General features: G+C 46.5%; 1 non-coding gene across 1 annotated transcript; it reads left to right on the top strand.

The window, feature by feature from the left end:
- Window positions 1–3,125: 3,125 nt before the first annotated feature.
- TRNAN-GUU lies at window positions 3,126–3,198 on the top strand. The gene has a single exon. It is a non-coding gene; the product is annotated as a tRNA-Asn (tRNA).
- Window positions 3,199–5,732: the final 2,534 nt, after the last annotated feature.

Genomic DNA, 5,732 nt, shown 5'->3' with positions numbered 1-5,732 from the left:
GTGTCTTCCAGTCTGAATAGTTCCTCGGTCTTTCTTTGGCTCTTAAGATCAGGACATTTTTGACAAGTACTGGCCGAATAGTTTGTAGAATTTTGCTCGGTTTGGATCTGTCCGGTTAGGGCATTCAGTTAGATTGTCCACGGCACACCCACCACCACAGACCAGTAAGCTGCCACCAGGTGAGCTTTGCGCTTACCAAAAGTAGCTGTTTGCCCCCAAACCTGTTTGCGTCCTTTTGTACTTGCCATTATAATTACATATTTTAGATAAAAAGTGGACAGGATAAAATAGGAGGGGAAAAGGAAGTTGTATCAATGAAAAGTGAAGTGTTTGGGAAAGCCCTAAGAAAATCAACTTACTAAATAGGAACAGATTGGGCGCCGAGGTGGCTCAGTCGGTTGAGCATCTGCCTTGGCCTCAGGTCATGATCTCAGGATCCTGGGATAGAGTCCCATGTCGGGCTCCCTGCTCAGCAGGGAGACTGCTTCTCGCTCTGCCTCTGCAGCTCCCCTTGCTTGTGCTCATTCTCTCTCTCTCTCTGTCAAATAAATAAAATCTCTAAATGGAAACTGATAAGAAATTAGTTATAGAGGAAGACGCTGTAAAACATCGGGCAGCGGGCAGCCATTAAAATCGGGAACGGTCCTATATTCTGCTCTGCAAGTGTCTTTAAGTTCTCATTACATTGAAGTAAGCCAAAAGAGACAATCATCTGATTTGTATAGGAAAGATGAGAGGAGACCTGAATTAATTAACGCCCCATCGATTAACTAACCCAATATTAATTAATTACATAGTTTACTCAATTGACCTACTATTAATTAGCCCAATATTAATATTGGAAAATTAGTGTACAGAATACAAATTAACATACAGAACACCGGTACAGGTACATTAATATAAAAGAGAAAATATTCTAGGATATAAAATCTTCTGTTTTTCTGCTTTCACCAACTTTTCCAATTAATCTCCCCAGACACTAGTCAATGGGAAAATCATATCATGCTCCATATCATAGGTCATCAGGGAAACGCGAATTAAAACAAGACACCACCACGCACCTAGGAGAATGGCCAAAATCGGGAACACAGACAACACCAGATACTGCCAAGGATGTGAAACAACAGGAGCTCTCACTCAGGGCTGGTGGGGATGCAAAATGGGACAGCCCCAGTGGGAGACATTTCGGCAGTTTCTTAGAACGCGAAACATCCTCTCACCACACTATCCCTAGCAGTTGCTGTCCTTGGTATTTACCCACCGGAGTGGAACACTTCTGTCCACACAAACACCTGCACACAGATGTTTAAAGCAGCTTTATTCACTGTTGCCCAAATCTGGAAGCAATCAAGATAAATAAACTGTGGTCCATCCACACAAGGGAATAGTCAGGGCTAAAAAGAAATGAGCTATCAAGCCACGAAAGACATGAAGGAAACTTCAATGCATATGACGAAGTGAAAGAAGCTGAGATGAAAAGGCGACATACCGTAGGATTCCCACATATGACATTCTGGAAAAGACAAAACTACCGAGACAGTAAAAAGATCAGGTTGCCCTGGGTTGGGAGGGGATGGGAAGGATGAACAGGCAGAGCATAGAGGACATTTAGGGCAGTGAAAATACTCAGCATGATACTGTGATGGTGGAAACCTGTCCTGATGCATCTGTCCAGACCCACAGAACACACAACACCAAGAGTGAACCCGGATGTAAACTATGGACTCTGGGTGATGATGATGTGTCCCTGTAGGTACATCGATTACAACAAGCATTCCACTCTCGTCGGGGGATGCTGGTAAAGGGGGAGGCTGTGCCCGGGCAGTGGGCAGGGCATATATGGGAAATCTCTGTAGCTTCCTCTCAATTTTGCTGTGAACTTAACGCTGCTCTAAGTAAATAAATAAATAAAATCTTTAAAATTAAAAAAGAAATGATAGCAGACTAGCACCTCAGCTATAACCGAGGACATGTCCAAAGTGAACACTAGGAATGTTATTTGGCCTTAAAAAGGTAGGAAACTCTGACCCATGACCCATCCATGAGGATGACCCCTGAGGACACTATGCTAAGGTGAGACAAACACTCCACCTAGAGTAGTCAGAATCAGAGAGACAGAAAGTAGAAGGGGGTCTCCCAGCCGGGGGGGAAGGGGACTGGGGAGCTAGAGTTTCAGTTTGGGCCGATGAAAAGAGTCCTGGAGATGGATGGGGGTGTTGGTTGTACAAACAATGCAAATGTGTTTAATGCCACTGAACTCTACACTTCAAAACAGTTAAGATGGTAAATCTTACGGTATGTGCATTTTAACACAATAATAATGCTAGTCAAATATCTAGACCAGCGCAAGGCAAAAAGTGAGATGATTTCTACCTGCATTGTTTATGGCTGGAAGAGAGAAAGCAGATTATAGCTTCAGCAAAGCAGGTGCACGAAGAGGTAGCTTTTAAGTGAATCCCACAAGAAGAAAAGGAGGGGAAAGAAAGGTCTGGAACAATGAACTAATCTTAACACACATGATGCTTGCAGGACGGTGCCTGGCACCCAGTAAGCACTTGCCAGTGATGATGATAACCCCAGCCTCAGTAAGAGGGAGTCGTGGGGAAGCATGACCACTCGCGCAGGCAGGACACCTGGCCAGCTGTGCTCCGAAGAGGCCGCTTGCCCCACTACAGTCTCGAAGCAGCCGGGAAGGCTCCAGATGGGACATTCTGGAAGGGCCAGCGCTAGTGGCCTTGGAGGAATCTGCTCCCCTCCATCCCTCTGGAGCCCATGGGCTAATTTGGCAGCTGCACCCCCAGACAACAGAACTGTTCTCAAAGAGAATGGAGACACCTTTGTCAAAGAGACTGTGGAGGACCTTAAAGAGGCAAAGAATAAAAATGCTGAAAGAAGCCAGTCACCAAAGACTACATATTCTATGCTTCCATTTATAGGGAGAGGAATCTATATAGAAAGAAAGTAGGTTGCCGGGGCGGAGGGCGGGTGGTGGCAGAGAAACCTAAAGGGTGGGAGGTTTTTTTGGGGTGGGGGGAGATGAACAGTTCTAAAATCGACTGTGATTATGAGTGAATTGTATGGTATGAGAAGCACAGCTCAGTAAAGCTGATATTAACAACAGGAGCGCCTGGCTGGCTCAGTAGGTAGAGCACGAGACTGTTGATCTCGGGGTCGTGAGTTTGAGCCCCACATTGGGCGTAGAGATTTCTAAAATAAATAAATAAACTTTAAAACACACACACACCTGACAGTCTTCTTAAAAACAACAGCAAACAACAACAGAAAGCTGCACTGGCTCTAAACTTCCTCCTCGGGTTCCTCTAAGAACGCCAGAACCAACACCATCACTCTAAGGGCTGTGCTCGCTTCACAACAATTCATTAAAGAGCATTTCCTCGATGCCAGGAAAAGACCCTTTGATGTCCATCCCTAGCACTCCTCAGAATTCTTATCTGGTTAGAGGAGGGGAATGCATAGTAAAGGCTCCGCTTTCTTGCCTAGCCGGGCACCCTTGCTAATTTCCTTGTCTCCACGTTACCATGGCAACAGAAAGCTTCCACCGAGAGCTTCTGGGGCGTGTCCAAAGGGACTGCAATCTGGACCCAGGGTGGTTGCAGCCCCACTGCCCAGTAGCTCCCGGGCGCTGGCTGCCCCCATGATGGCTGGGACAGCCCGTGATCCCATGAAGCAGGGAAATCGGAGAAGGGGAAGGAGGCAGACAGGGGGTCCTGTAGGTCCGCACACCAGGCTGGCCTAGTGGCCATCCTGAGTCACCATCACCATGCAGGAAGAGGAGAGGGTGTTAGGCACATCTTTTAGAGGCTATGATCTAAAATGGCATCTTGAGCACCTGAGCTGGTCTCCATTGTCGGCATGACCATATTTTTAGGTAGGAGGAGGCAGCTTCTCCGGCCAATGAGAGTAACACGGCTGGAGGGCTTTCATGAAACATCTGGGGGAAAGGCAGTGGGCAACTGGGAGCCCAGCGTTGTGGCAGGTCAGTCTCACACCTGCAGAAGCTTCCTACCCCCGCAAGACTTGGCCAAAGGGCCCTGAAGTCCATGCTGTTGGGCTGTCTGATGGAACCACTGGGATTGAGGAGGGGCAGGTGCAGTGGATGCTGGATAAGCAGCCTCCAAGATGGCCCCTAATGATTTTCACCTCTGGCTGAAGTTTAGGCAGTCCCCTTCCACACTGTACCTAGGTTGCTCTGTGTTGTGATCCATACAGTTCAGACAGTATGTGACTTCCAAAGCTATGTCGTAAAGGACGTCATGTTCTCGGATCACACATACTGGGGGAAGCCGCCATGTTGGCAGGGCACCCAGACAGCCCTAAGGAGTGATCCACATGGAGAAAAACTGAAGCCCCTGCCCACCAGCCAGCACCAACCTGCCAGCCGCCTAAGCAAGCCACCTTGGAAATGGCTCCTCAGCCCAGTCAAGCCTTCAAGTGACTGTAGCCCCAGCCAACATGGCAATCTTGAGAGAGATCCTCAGTCAAAACTATCCCACTAAGCTGTTCCTGGATTCTTGACACACACAAACTATGTAAAATAATACATTTGTATTATTGTGTTAAGCTGCTAAATTTGGGCACTATTTGTTACACAGCAGTGGATAACTGATACAGAGTAGATCCAGCTGCCCCTAGGATAGCCAGAAATTGTCTAGAGAAGAAAAGATGGTTTTATTAAGATTTTCCTTCCTTGGGATGCCTGGGTGGCTCAGTCGTTTAAGCGTGTGCCTTCAGCTCAGGTCATGATCCCAGGGTCCTGGGATCGAGTCCCACATCGGGCTCCTTGCTCAGTGGGGAGCCTGCTTCTCCCTCTGCCTGCTGCTCCCCCTGCTTATTCTCTCTCTCTCTCTCTGACAAATAAATACAATCTTAAAAAAAAAAAAAAAAGATTTTCCCTCCTTGCTCCTCACGCCCCTCCCCAAAGTACTTTTACAAAAGAAAGTGATGTGTTGGTGAACAGAGTCTACAGACTTGGATTTGTGTCCAGGCTCTGCCCTTGCCCTCTATGCACCTCAGTTTCTCCACCTGTAAAACTGAAGAGCTAAAGCACAACCTGTCAGCCCTGAAATCATAGGGTCTGAGGGTGGTTAAAACTGTAAGTTTCGATTCAGGAAGACTGGTTGTGAACCCTGGCTCTGCCACCTGCTTGCTGTGTGACTCAAGCTAATTACTTAACTTCACTGAGCCTCAGTTTCACCTTCTGTAAAGTGGGTTTAATGATCTCTACTTCATGGCATTGTTACCAAAATCCAATAAAACAATACACATAAATTACTTAGTACACAGTAAGTGCTTAAAAAGTGGTCATCACCACTACCAGTAATGAGATAGTGGGACAGGTACAATTATTTCCCCTTATAGTCAAGATACAGGAGGATCAGAAAGGTTGGAGGACTTTATTGGTCTAGAGCAGGCCCAGGTATGGATGTTTTTTTAAAAGCCCCCCAGGTGATTGATTGAGAAACTCTGCCCTAGAGAAACGTCCACACACATGCCAAAAAATCATACAAGAATTTCACTGCCATGTGTTTGTAATTGAAAAGGACTTGGTTTTGGCTCAGGTCATGATCTCAGGGTCGTGGGATCGAGCTCCCCATTTAGCATGGAGTCTGCTTGAGATTCTCTCTCCCTCTCCCTCTGCCCCTCCGCTTGTGTTCTCTGTCTCTAAAATAAATAAATAAATAAATAAATAAATAAATAAATAAATAAATAAA

The sequence above is a fragment of the Mirounga leonina genome, unplaced genomic scaffold, assembly GCF_011800145.1.
Source record: "Mirounga leonina isolate KUSES-001 unplaced genomic scaffold, KU_Mleo_1.0 Mir_171, whole genome shotgun sequence".
In the NCBI taxonomy this organism is placed as follows: Eukaryota; Metazoa; Chordata; class Mammalia; order Carnivora; family Phocidae; genus Mirounga; species Mirounga leonina.
Note: the sequence above shows the minus strand (reverse complement) of the source record. Positions and strands in the feature narration are given on the sequence as shown.